This window comes from Myxine glutinosa, chromosome 1 (genome assembly GCF_964187855.1).
Source record: "Myxine glutinosa chromosome 1, kmMyxGlut1.1, whole genome shotgun sequence".
NCBI lineage: Eukaryota > Metazoa > Chordata > Myxini > Myxiniformes > Myxinidae > Myxine > Myxine glutinosa.
Window position 1 is genome coordinate 212,535,423 of NC_136261.1, and position 14,507 is coordinate 212,549,929.

The 14,507-nt window shown below is 43.0% G+C and overlaps 4 non-coding genes across 4 annotated transcripts; 1 reads left to right on the forward strand and 3 right to left on the reverse strand.

The window, feature by feature from the left end:
- Positions 1–548: 548 nt before the first annotated feature.
- Positions 549–630, reverse strand: TRNAS-CGA (transfer RNA serine (anticodon CGA)). The gene has a single exon. It is a non-coding gene; the product is annotated as a tRNA-Ser (tRNA).
- Positions 631–2,174: 1,544 nt separating this feature from the next.
- On the reverse strand, positions 2,175–2,258 carry TRNAT-CGU (transfer RNA threonine (anticodon CGU)). The gene has a single exon. It is a non-coding gene; the product is annotated as a tRNA-Thr (tRNA).
- A 9,233-nt stretch (positions 2,259–11,491) lies between these two features.
- Positions 11,492–11,573, reverse strand: TRNAS-UGA (transfer RNA serine (anticodon UGA)). Its single transcript has one exon. It is a non-coding gene; the product is annotated as a tRNA-Ser (tRNA).
- Positions 11,574–14,066: 2,493 nt separating this feature from the next.
- LOC137419675 (U2 spliceosomal RNA) lies at positions 14,067–14,256 on the forward strand. Its single transcript, XR_010982980.2, has one exon. It is a non-coding gene; the product is annotated as a U2 spliceosomal RNA (small nuclear RNA).
- The last annotated feature ends 251 nt before the right edge of the window (positions 14,257–14,507 follow it).

Here is a 14,507-nt window from a genome sequence, read left to right on the forward strand (position 1 = left end):
ACACACACACGCACATGCATACATACATACATACACACACACACACACACACATACATACATACACACACACACACACACACACACGCATGCATACATACATACATACATACACACACACATACATACATACATACACACACACACACACACACACACACACACACACACACACACATACATACATACATACATGCATACATACATACATACATACATACAGACGGACAAACACTGTTCTAGACGGCTTTGCCCTATGGGCTACACTGTAAAAACTTTATCTTTAATGAGTATGAAGGACTGGTCAATGCAAATAGGTTTTATGAAAATATTAATATTTTTTCGCCACGAATTCATTTTTTTCGATCAAAAAAATCGAAAATTTCAATGATTCTCTGTCAAAATCACATTTATTAAGCGTTTCAAAATAGATGTAAAATATTGGAGGAGGACTTCATTCAGTTTGAGGGGTAATTTGGGCTAACGAGGTCGGGATCCGAACCGCCAACATCCAGAAACAAAACGGAGTCTCCAAAAAAAACAAAAAAACGTCATGGACAGGATTCGAACCTGTGCGGGGAAACCCCATTGGATTTCGAGTCCAACGCCTTAACCACTCGGCCGCCATGACATACGGTTCTTTGACATACGGCATAAATTCAAGGCTCATTGAAGAGGGACAACACCTGGACGTAACAAAAGTGACACAACACAAGTGGTTCCAAAAGGTTTTTGTCCAAAACCCAAAATTTGAAATCACCTTCGCCTCGTGACCCAAATGGTACCGATACCTACTTGGTAGCTACCTGCGATATTAATTATCGGAGAAAACGCTTTCGACGTGAAACCCCCCAATCAAAAACATAAAATTTGACGGGGGTTACAAGGTCAGGTCACGACCCTGGGTTTGGGAACCCCTGTTTCAAACGAACAAAAGAAGAGAAAAGAAAAGGTAGCATCGTGCAGGTAGATGGAGAGAGGTGGAGGGTGGTTACGAGGATATACTCGCACAATATTACCTGGGCGGATGGAGCATGAGTTGAGGTGAAGATGAACTGTGAACATTCAGCTCTGAAGGGAACCACAGAGAAATGGATATGACACAGGTAAGATGGACCAAATGTCCTCGGGAAGATAGGGAAAGGGTGGAGTTGGGAGGAGACAAGGGAAGTGGTGAGAGGAGGGACCTGGCGTTTACCTGCAACAAAGGGTACCTTCGCTAGTACTAAATTTACTTCACTCATCTTTTGCTTTGTTTCTGAAATACGCAATTCATTTGTCCGAGTGTGTGGCCAAGTTTCAGACACTTTCAATCGTCTTTTTAATCCAATTCAATTTATTTACTCCACTATCCCCCTGATCGAGGTATTATGTAGTGCTGAAGAACTCTCTGCAAGATACAGTGGGTGGTTTGCCATTGCATTCGCATTCTGCAATGTTCAAAAATGACCAATCTTTATATAATTGTAGATGCTCGTAGTTTATGTGAGCCCGACATCACCAGTAGCAGGTTCCATAGTGGAGGGAAGTTTGGAGTTTGTGGTTATTATCATTACAGATTATTTGTTTTAACGTCAGGCTGAGGGTGATTGAACCAGAAGGAAATTCTGCCGAGACAAAATTCAAGCAATGGCCGCCAGATCAATGATGTCACAACGTGTTTCCTGCAAGGAATTGTGGGATTCATCTTGGATTAGTTTATTTCAACATGGTGGATGCCAGACTTGTTTTACTGCTGACAGGCCATAAATGAAGGTATTTTAAAAATTTAATTGGAGAATCTTCTCGATCACAAGTTTCAAATGAGAAGCTTCGAGATCTTCGTACAATGTCTCTTTAATTCCTGAATTTCAAACATTTTCATATTGGAGCCGTTATGTGAACTTTCTGAATAGTAAAACAAAGAAACAAAACACAATTTTACATGACATCTTGGCATGGAGAATTATTATAACACGAGTTACATAATAAGGAACTTTGACGCAGGAAGAGACCATGAGGTCCATCAAAGTGTGGGTAATTATTCCCATCTTATGGCTGTTTGTCTGCACTCGATCTTATTTTAATAATGAACTTCATGAAAGGAAACAAAACGTACCATCGTTAGTTTGACTCGGCCCGATTCGAACCGCCAACATCACAGACTCAGAGTGGACGCTCTAAAAAAAAAGGTAACGTCATGGACAGAATTCGAACCTGTGCGGGGAAAGCCCCATTGGATTTACGAGTCCAACGCCTTAACCCCTCGGCCACCATGACAGGCCACAACGCAAATTCTCATTGTAGTTGATCATCACTTGGTCAAATACCTGCCGAATCTCCCCAGGTGAACCAGTCATTTCTGCGTGAAACTACATAAGTTCACAATTGGCTCGAGTGACAATATGAAGTCGAGGCTCATTGAACAGTATATAAATTATCATGGGGAGGGATGGAAGATAAGGTGAGGTTAAGATGAACAGTCAAACTGCAGCTCCAAACGGAAGTGCAGATACATGGATATGACACAGGAAAGATGGACCAAATGTCCTCCTTGATGGCCAAATTGGGCTGGACCTGTTTAATGATCATGTTTTCGTCATGTTATTTATATGTTCTGTGGAACTGGTGTTGAGGAGGTTTCAGGGCATGTGGGGTCAGGGGGTGTTAAGGAAGGGAGGGAAGGAGAGAGGAGAAAGCCTCACCACATGTTGCTGCACTCCAGGACGGAGAGGTGGTGCGAGGAGGGCAGTGGGAGGGAGAGAAAGAGGGAAGGGAGAGAAGATGGAGAGATGGGGGAGAAAGAGAGAAAGGGAGAGAGACGAGGTGGGAGATGGGAGAGTGGGCACTGGCAGTGAGAGAGCTAGGAGAAAGGAGGAGGGGGGAGAGAGCGAAGCCTCACCACATGTCGCAATGCTGTAATCACAGCTGAACCGATTATCACCAAATTTATTGTACTGCGACCTTTATCGACATCAGCAACAATGAAAAGCGAAAACAGAAATCCAATCAGAGTTACAATGAGTCTGTGAAGTCCTGAAGAACATTTTGAGCCATCACGATAACAATGATAACAATAAAAAGAGGAATCAGAGATTACAAACCCTCGCCAGGATGTATTTTCAGTGGTTTTTATGTCTTTTGTGTTAAAACAAATATGGCGGGCCGAACCACGTGATCGATGACGTCATCATTTTTTTTCTCCGCCAATTTATGCCTACATGACGCTCAAGAAATTTCATCTTGATCGGATTAAGTTTTGTACTTGTCGAATTATGACGTTATAACGGAGGCACATATGACATCATCATTTACACATTTTATTCACCATGGAGAGTTCTTTACAATGAGCCACGTTTCAATTTTTTCTATTCAGCGCTTTCGGAGATACAGAGGTGCAAAGTTTTTCGGTTTTTCCATGATGGCGGCCGAACCACGTGACCTATGACATCATCATTATCATTACAAAATTATGCAGGTGGAGTCGCACCAATGGTGAAAATGTCCTGTCAATCGGACCAACGGTTACAGAGAAAATCATATTTATTCTGTGCGAACAAACAGACAAACAAACAAACAGACAAACAGACAAATGAAAAATCACTCATCGGGCGACACTTGGCGAAACAGAACAAAGTGGAATGGCACTCAGTAGAGCATCCTTTTAACCTCAAAAATAGTTGGTGTTTGAATTCAGTTCACTGATGTGTATATCCCATTCAAATTTCAAGTGAATCGTATGAAAATTGAGGATTTTATAAATTTGAAATTGTTGTTGACTTTTGACCTATGTTGCACTTTTGGCCGATGGTGATCTCAAAAATAGTTGGTGGTTGAATTCAGTCAGCGGATATGTAAATCCTATTCAAATTTCAAGTCAATCGGATGAAAATTGAGTATTTTAGAAATATGAAAAAGTGGTTGACCTTTGGCCAATGTTGACCTTTTGGCCTAAGCTAATCTCAAAAATAGTTGGTGGTTGAATTCAGTTAGCCGATATGTAAATCCTCTTCAAATTTCAAGTCGATCGGATGAAAATTGAGGATTTTATAAATATGAAAAAAGTGGTTGACCTTTGGCCTATGTTGACCTTATGGCCGAAGCTAATCACAAAAATAGACCTTATCTATTTTTGAATAGACGTCTACAGAATAGACGTCCACAAAAATAGACATTATGCAGCGCCTGGAGATGGCATAGGACAGGTGCGGTGGACAACAAGTACAGATATATTCAAAGTACACCGTCCCCAAGCCAAATAATTAAATATCCTACAACGCGGCATTGCCGGGCCGCCTTGCGGCGCCCGGCAATACCGCAGTGCAGCTCATTGAGGCTGCATTGGGAGGGAGAGGTGTGCAATAAATTGATTGATTAATTGTATAATTAAAATCAATAAAAGATTATCTCAAACTATTTTCTTAATCAATTGGCTAATAGTATAACTAAACCACTAGTGCTTCATCCAAAGATGTATCTTTTAGAAATTTAATTAAATACGTCATTAATAAAAAATTAAATAATTAATTGATTAATCAATAAATAATTAATCGATTAATTGATTAATCAATAAATCAAAAATATCCTTGATAGCCACATCACTTGGTCACTCATGTCCAAATATTAGCTTCCCAGCTCAAAAGGTGCCTGAGATATTGGCCAAATGAGAAAGAAAAGAAATAAATGATTAATAATGAAAATAAATAAATAATAATCATTAAAAAATTAAATAATTAATTGATTAATCAATAAATCAAAAATATCCTTGATAGCCACATCACTTGGTCACTCATGTCCAAATATTAGCTTCCTCGCTCAAAAGGTGCCTGAGATATTGGCCAAATGAGAAATAAAATAAATAAATGATTAATAATGAAAATAAATAAATAATAATCATTAAAAAATTAAATTATTAATCAATTCGGTCATCGAACACATAAACCACCACCATTTCATCAGAATCTGTAACTTAAAAAAAAAACATTTTTTAGCCATTAATCGAATAATTAAATAATTAATTGATTAATTGATTAATCAATAAATCCAAAACAGCCTTTGCAGCCAAATGACCTGGTCATTGGCATGTCCAAATATCAGCTTCCTAACTCAAAAGGTGCCTGAGTTAATGGCCAGAAGCGAAAGTAAATTTAATTAATTAAATAAGTACTTAATTAATCGCAAATAATTAAATAACTCCTCAATTAATTGATTAATCAAAAAACAAAAATACGGTTTTTGACAAAGGACCTGCTCACTATTGTGCCGAAATTTCAGCTTCCTAGCTCAAAGGATGGCTGAGATATCGCCTGGACAAACAAACAAGAAAACAAACAAGAAAACAAGAAAACAAACAAACAAACAACCAGAGTGAAAACTGCGTACACCCTTTCAGCGTGCGTCATGGCCGAGCTCCCTTCGGTGCCCGGCAATGACGTTTTGCAATGCCTGGAGATGGCATAGGAAAGGAGCGGTGTACAACAGGGCCATCGGTAGATCTGTGGAAGGGAGAGGGCTGGGGGGGAGGGGGAAAGGGTACACGGTATAAAGCAAATGAACACTACTGGTTATTTCAGGAATGAAGTTGGAGATTGAAAGAGGCGGATTTGGAATGTGTTAACGGGGATAGAAAAGATCACGGTTTTGGGTGGGGGAAGATAAAAGATGGTGGTGAACAGCTGTTTTAAAGACCTGAACGGAGGAGTGAGATTGAAGGGAGTGGGGGAGTTTGTTCCAGAGGCGGGAGAAAAGGGGAATGAAAGAGTGAAGTGAGCAAGGAGGCTTGATTTTGGCAGTTTCACCAGAAGAGGGTGGCTGGCAGATCTTGTGCATCCTGCAGGAATATTTGGGGGACAGACAAAGCCGGAGAGGAGTCGGTAAAAGACAGAAAGACCACCAACCTGCCTGCGGTGAGCAAGTGACAGGCCCTCAGAATCATCTTCATCTCGGGAGATACCAATGATTCTGAAGCTTTGGTTTTTGCAGCGTGAAGCCAAGCTAGGTGTGAGGCAGGGGCATCAGCCCAGAGCAGTACTCCATTAAGCTGTGGACGAAAGCTTTGTATGTGGTGAGGAACTCAGAAGTGCTAGTGTTGGAGCATTTGTTTTCCCGTGGGCATTTCGTGAACATTTTATTTTCTTGGCTGGAAATTGTTGTTTAGGATGTTAGAAAACAAATGAAATATGGCGCCAACTTTTTTCAGCGAGTTTTAGTGTGTTTTTATGCAAATGATTTATGACGTCATTTCTCGCAAAGTAAACAAGTATCCGAATCGTATAGCGCTGAATAATTAACTACGTAAATAAGGGTACGCGTTGCGCACGTATAAGTCTTTGGGGGGAGCGCGGTTCAACTCACCTAAGTAGTGCTATAAGTGTACCTAAGTACACTGTAAGTGTACCTAAGTAGTGCTATTCATTCCGAAGATGCACTCTCCATAGATGTGAAATATCATCGAATTTGCTGGCAAAGTCACGTTGCTCGCGGTTCTGGATGTTCAAGTTCTGGTACCGCCTCTAAGAAACAGTCGATAAATGAGAAAGAGGTTGCTGCCAAGGTGGAATATCTCGATATCATACGAGATTTGCTTGAAAAGAGTAAGATACTGTCGATGGATGCTGCGCATACAGCTTACCTGACGATCTTAGAAGAACATAACTGCGAGATTACGCCTAGTCGTAAAAGCACGCGACGTTTGCTCACAGAAAATATTGAGGGCATTGACTTTATCCCTGCCACACGTCGAAATGAGTCAGATCGGTTCTGTTTCAGTGCAGCTAAGATTGCCGCAATTGAAGCAGCTCTCTGTGAATCCAATATCAACGATGACATGAAAATGATCTTCAACTGTGCCAAAGTTCTGCGAAAGGACATTCTTGACGCTCCACGTTGGTCTTTTGATGGCACACTTGGGTCAGATTTAAGTGCAAACATTCCTACAAGGCTTCTTACATTTCTCCAATGGATTATGAGAGGCGTGGCAACTGAGCTCCCAACTGAAAAGCGCAGAAATGACGCAAATCAGAAAGCATCAACGATAGCACAACATATTATGTATGAAGCAAAATCTGACAGACAGGTGCGCTACCGGCCAGAATCAACAGGAGAAGAGGCTTCATTTCGCCATCGGCGGGAGTACCCTGTCCAAGTTGGAACTGGCATCTTTGTTCACCAAAGAACTAGAAGCAAAACATTAATAGACTATCTTCACCATCTCGGCTTGTCTGTAGACTATGACCGTATATTGCGCATTGAAACGCAACGAGCACAGGCTGTTCTGAACCGTTCTGCTGAATATGATGTATATGTGCCACCAAGTCTTGTTAGAAATGAATTCATCTTCTTTGCTGCTGACAATTCAGACTTTTCAGAAGATACCCCAGAGGGAAAAGGCACCCTGCATGCTACAGCAATGGTGGTGTACCAACGAACTACTGAAGCTACCAGTGCTGTAACAGTTGACGTGAATGAGACTCCCACAGCCAGATCACTTCCGCTTGGTCCAGGCCTTACTACAGAGTTGTTGCCTTGTCACGTTCCTGCTAATACACATCCTCCGTGTCCCAAGTATGATCCTATAAATATAAATCCATCACTTGATGTAACAGAAGCTTCACAGAAAGATGATTTCGCATGGCCGATAGGACAGTCGTTGGTACGATTGGGCACAGGAAAGCAACACTTACCTACATGGAGTGCTTTTAATTCAGCAAAAGGTTCACCACCATATAAACTGACAAGGGTAGCTATAATGCCACTGCTTGCTGCTCCTGCACATGAATGGAGCACAATGCTTACAATACTCAAACAAACGCAGAAGATCGCATCGATTGTCATGGGAGAAGGCCGGAAGACGGTTATTACCTTTGATCTTCAACTCTATGAGAAGGCTGTGAAATTGCAAATGCACTCGGCACCAGCACTGGATCATCTAGTTTTTCGCATTGGTGAGATGCACACTGTATTGACGTCACTGCGTGCACTTGGGTCATTCATAGAGGATAGTGGCATTGATGATGCATGGATGGAAGCGGACTTGTATGGATCAGCAACCACCCGCCAGATTATTGAAGGCCGCCACATGAAACGTGCTTTAACGGCACACAGCATCACCTTATCAGCACTGTGTGACTTGCATCTAAGTGTTTTTCTGACAACGGAAGTGGATGAGCCAGAGACTGGTCATGCAATTCTTCGTGATGCTGCTTCATTGGCAAATACATGCTGCCAGGACACCGATACGATGAGCTTGACGGTCACCACAAGCACCTTATCTATCTATAATTCCAGTAATCTCTGCGTGTCTGTGTGTCTGTGTGTTTGTGTGTTTGTGTGTTTGTGTGTTTGTGTGTTTGTGTGTTTGTCTGTGACCGCTGTTTCTCGACAACCACGGGTCCGATATACTTGAAACTTGCCAGGTATATTGCTGGGGACCCGAGGATGTGCCTTTTCAAGGTTTCATATTAATCGGAGAAGTAGTTACCGAGCTATGGCGATTTCTTTACCAAACTCCGCAAGCCGTTCGCTTTGGACCAAACCATTTCATGTAAATAGAGGGGGGGGATTGTCACCGTACTCGCAAGCCGTTCGCTTTGGACCAAACCATTTCATGTAAATAGAGGGGTACGATTCAACCAATCAGAGAGCAGCGAGCTATCACGTGTGCCGAACGTGGCGAACAGACTCTGCCTCGGACGGCACATTTGAGAGCGTATTCATTTATTTCACGTTGGCAAACTATGTTGGCGTTAAACTATGTTTTAAAACTAATTAAAACTAATTTGCGATTCATCGTAACTGCGATATGCGACCTTCCGGACAGTCAAATGAGGACGTCACTTCCGGACTTACGGATAGTCATAGTGACGCTGAACGTGGCGAGCAGACGCTGCCTCGGACGGCACATTTGAGAGCGTATTCATTTATTTGACGTTGCAATCTGTGTTGATTGTTGTAAGGTACGATCGATTGTAGTACACGTTTATAATAACTCTGCCGATACAGGCCTGATTAACTGCAGCGCCATCCGAGCTGCGGCGTCGGGACGATACATTCATTGTACGGTCACATCACGCACTTACGGGCACGCCCATGGGCCCATGGGCACGCCCATGCATGCATGGGCGAAGACATTTTTTTTTTTTTTTTTGGCAAGGAACGGGCACCCACGTACGGGCACGTCCTAGTCTATCTATAATTCCAGTAATCTCTGTGTGTCTGTGACCGCTGTTTCTCGACAACCACGGGTCCGATATATTTGAAACTTGCCAGGTATATTGCTGGGGACCCGAGGATGTGCCTTTTCAAGGTTTCATATTAATCGGAGAAGTAGTTACCGAGCTATGGCGATTTAGCCGTTCGCCGTTCGCTTTGGCTTTGCGAATGGACCAAACCATTTCATGTAAATAGAGGGGGGGGGGGGGGGGTTCTGTGGTCGTTGTGAATGGACCAAACCATTTCATGTAAATAGAGGGGGGGGGGGGGGTTCTGTGGTCGTTACTGCCACGTGGTTTCAAAGTTTTTTTTTGTTGTTGATGTTTGCACGCATGTTTTTTTGCACGCACGTACGGGCACCCACGTACGGGCACGTCCTAGTGAATACAATATTGTTAGGTAATAGTGTTCGGCAAAAATTAGGCAATTTGCTTTCAATTACTATTTTTTAGTGGCTAAACGTATTCTAAATAACAACTACCAAAAGGAAACATTAAAATGTTTAAAACTATGAAGTGTTCAAGAACAATAACAGGAGCATATGGTCCTATACAATAGGTATTATGACGTAATCTTTAATTTGCATAGAAATGGTCGAAAATATGCATGCAAAAATTGGCGCCCTATTTTAAATTATTCAGCTAGGTCGAAATAACAAATCCCAACAAAGAAAACAAATGTTCACAAAATGCCCACGGGCCCCAATATAGTGACATATGCTCCAACACTATGCCCAGAAATGACTTCGCATGATGGAGGATGCCCAGTCGGCGACTGGCTTTGGAGGCCAGCTTGGAAATGTGGTTTTTCCAAGGAAATATTATGGCAGATAGTGAGACCCAAAAGCTTGAGTGACAGAACTTCCCCAGGAGGATTATTCAGAAAGTAGATGGGAGGGTTGTCCAAACGGTCTTTTCGGAGAGACATAGTGAGAGTGTGAGATTTGTCAGGATTGAAAGACATGTTCCACTTGTTTGACCAGTTTGTGATTTTGTCCAGGTCCGCAGAGAGTGAAGAGACTGCTGCCTGCCGATCTGAGGGTTGATATATGGAGAGGCAGAGAGTGGAGTCATCAGAGAAGAGATAGAGAGGATTTTCCAGAGAGTCGGAGAGATCATTAATGAAGACCATAAAAAGCACAGGGTTCAGAACACTACCTTGAGGAACTCCAGACTGGACAGGAAGGGGAGATGAGAGAAATCCATTCAGGGCCACACGTTGACGACGACCAGAGAGGAAGTCCGCAAGCCATGCGTGGAGCTTACCATGGATACCATATTAGGAGAGTTTGGTGAGCAGGGCTGGGTGCCAGACCGTATCGGAGGCACGATATATGTCAAGTGAGACAGATCTGATTTCCTGTTTGGCGTTGAGGACCTCCATCCATTGTTAAGACAACAGAAGCAGCATGTCCAGAGTAGAGTGATCTGGTCTGAATCCAAATTGATGATCACAGATCAAGCCATTGGAGAAGAGGAAGGATTTGGTGTCAGAAGCAATGATGGATCTCATGACCTTGCTGATTATTGGGAGCAGGAAAGGAGCGGTGGCATGCCTTTGTCTGTCGCCCATTTCAAGAGCCCATCTTTGTCTGTCGTTGCAAGGATCTGTTTTTGCACCTTTTTTGTGCAAAGCAGTAATGTTTGCTGATTTCCAAGATGATGGCAGATCACCTTTCGCAAAAGAGAGGGTGAAAAGAACAGAGAGAGGGAGTGAAAGAGCGGCAGAGCAGGATTTTAAGACCTGAAGGCTGATGCCGTCTGGTCCAGTTGCAGAATCAGAGTTGAGGTTTGACAGAAACTTCTCCACCTTGTCAGGAGAGCAGGACACAGAGTCCAGGAGCAGCTGGGTTCGACTGGGTAAGGTGGGTACAGACAGAGATAGGTTTGGGACACAAGATTTTGAGGCAAACAAAGAGTGGAGGCATTCGGCTTGGCGCATTAAAAAAAAAAAAAAGAAGGAAATTACGCATTTTATTAATTCCTGAATTTAAAACATTTTCGCATTGACGCCATTCTGTGATCCTCCAATAGTAAAACAAACAAGTCAACATATTACATTATACAATGGAATGGAGACGTCTAACAACATGAGATCCATTTCAAGGAACTTTGACACAGGAAGAGACCATGAGGCCCATCAAAGTCTGGGTAATTATTGCCATCTTTGGCTTTGTCCGCACTCGATTCTTTTTTAATACTGAGCTTCAAGAAAAGAAAAAAAGTGCCATCTTTGGTTCGACTCAGCCGGATTCGAAACGCCGATATCACAGACTCAGAGTGGACGCTCGAAAAAAACGTTTCCGTCATGGACAGGATTCGAACCTGTGCGGGGAAGCCCCATTGGATTTCAGGTCCAATGCCTTAACCACTCGGCCACCATGACATGGAGTTCCTCATGTAAACTTGTGCTTCACGACCACACACACAAATATATACTTACACATCGCACTGTCTGCACTTTATTAGGAGGGGACAGAAAGAGAGAGAGAGAGAGAGAGAGTGTGGGAGGAGAAAAAAGAGGGAAAGGGAGGAAGAGGAGGGAGGGTGAGTAAAGATAATAATACGTTATGATTAATGAGGACACACACTGACACTCACAGACATGCACAGTACACACACACTCACACACACACACACACACACACACACACACACACACACACACACACACACACACACACACACACACACACACACACACATGTATATATTGAGGTCTGGCAAGTGTATGCTGCAGACATCGTATGAGGTGTAGACATCATATGGATGCAAATGAACACTCGTTTTACTGTATTTCACGTCTCTGTGCCTTGTATTTATTGTATTTAATGTATTTGTTGTATTTATTGTATTTATTGTATTTATTGTTTTTTTTTTTATGCTTCTGTACACCGCCCTTGAAGCTTGGTTTGGGTTCGGCACCGGAATTTCCCCACGACTCGGTCGTTCCGTATCCGGACTAAGGCGGGTCCCGGCATTCGCACCTCGACTCCCGTCGATGGGTACATCGCTCCGCGGCGCAACCGCAGGTTCCCCAGAACACGAGGTTGGGAATTTTCCCTTCACCCGACCTCCTTCCCCAAATCCAGCAGAACTCCGCCAAGGTTCCCGATGAAGGCCCGAAGGACCGGCCACTGCCGGCTCCTGCTGGGAAGCTCACAATCCTTCCGCCACAACCGAAGGACCCTCCGCCGCCGACTACACTTCCATTCTCCCCACTCCTCCACCACAACTTGGTCCGACCACACCCTCGCCTTCGCCTTCTCACCTTGCGCAGCCTCCGCACAGGCATTATCTTGGAGCACGTGCAAGTCGAGAGCATCCACATCCGCCCCCTACCATCCGAGCAGTCTTGTGAAACGAGTCCTTCTGAAACCTCTTCCACCACCTCCGAGGTCTCTCCACCCACAGTCTCCACATCTCATCGAACCCCTCCAATATCCCAGCTGGCAACACCGACTCGTCCGCTGCTGCCACCGTCATTGAATCATTGATCGCACCGCCACGATCCTAGATCCTCGACCACTTGATCATAGCCAAAAGGCCGAGAAGCGATAACTAAAAATAATATTCAATTTCCTTTTCCACGAGGATCACCTTTATTATTGAGCGGCGACGATTCAAGGAAAATCGAAATTCCCTCGAAATGGCCGCTCGTTCGACGCTTCCATTGCAGCTTCGAAGCTCCTTCCATACTCTGATATTAAACAATCCTGATGTGTTATATTTATTTTGTTTATCTTGGGAGAAATATCGAATTTATTGTTGGAGATAACAACCCAAGTTATGGAGATAACAACCCAAGTTATGGAGATAACAACCCAAGTTATGGAGATAACGACCCAAGTTATGGAGATAACGACCCAAGTTATGGAGATAATCACCCAAGTTATGGAGATAACAACCCAAGTTATGGAGATAACAACCCAAGTTATGGAGATAACAACTCAAGTTATGGAGATAACAACTCATGTTATGGAGATAACAACCCAAGTTATGGAGATAACCCAAGTTAAGGAAATAACAACCCAAGTTTTGGAGATAACAACCCAAGTTATGAAGCTAACAACCCAAGTTATGAAGCTAACAACCCAAGTTATGAAGCTAACAACCCAAGACGTGCAGCCGTTGGGTATTATATTCTGCCTGAGCTGAACAGAGTTCGGGGGAAGCGTGTGGGTTTGGGTAGACCGTATGAGTGGAATCCCAAGTATCCCTATTCGGTATTGAAAGAATTTGTTCGGGAGGGTAGTTTTGGGGATGATTTGAGTGCAGTTTTGGAAACTTGATAAAGGAGAAGAAAGTACAAGAGGTGTTTCCGATAGGTGGTCTTCAAAGGGAAAGAACTTTGGCGGTGTGGCGGAACGTTTCGTCCCAGGCCCTTACTGGAGCTCAAAGTGACCTTGCCTGGTTAGCTGTGTGGCAATGGTTGCAATGTAGGGCTGTGCAAGCAGTAAGAGGTCATGTCTCCACCAATAAATGCCCATATATTTGATGTAATGAATCGGAGTCAGTTCGGCATTTTTGGTGGGATTGTGTTTTCGCTTCCTTAGTTTGGAATGAGGTGTTGTGTAAGTTTTTGTGCAAGTTAAAGGTTAAGTTTACTTTAAGTTGGGAAATGATTTTGTACGGTCCGTTTGGAAATCAATGTAAACCGAAACGAATAATGTTCTGGAGAATATTGAATTGTTTGAAAATGGCCTTGTGGAAGGCGAGGGTCTCAGCATGTTATGGAATGCATCATTTTTCTATGAACTATGTTCTTGCCTTGTTTAAGAGAGAGATGTTTCTTTATGTGGATTTACGAAATATGTTGTAATTGTTGTGGAAGATCTTCAATTGAGCAATTGTGATTTGATTTGATGGTTGACACTTGTTTGCTGGTTTTCATTTTAATAAAAAAATCGTTGTAGTATCTGTTATCAGTTTAATAGCTGATATGTCTCGCAATGCGGGACTAGTCTATAAAATGGATTTTTGGTATCGGGAGTTGGATCAGGGGCTTGCTCCGTCCGCTCCACGTATCGACCTGGTATTGCAGTACCTCCGGGAATGGTGCACCCCCTTCGGGGGAATTTTTAAACAAAGAAAAGATTCGTTAATGATCGTGATAAAGTTTTTGTAACTAGAGACATGTTTATGCTTCAAAACTGTTGGTTGAGCTCGGACACTAGGTGATGTGGAGTGGTTTGGAGGTTGTCTCTTTCTCATTGTAATTCATGGGTAAAATGCCAGGGGCATAGAAAAGGTCCCTTTATATAAGGGTATGTCCCATGTAGCAAAGTATAGAAAAGAAGGAGCATTTCATAGCTTATAG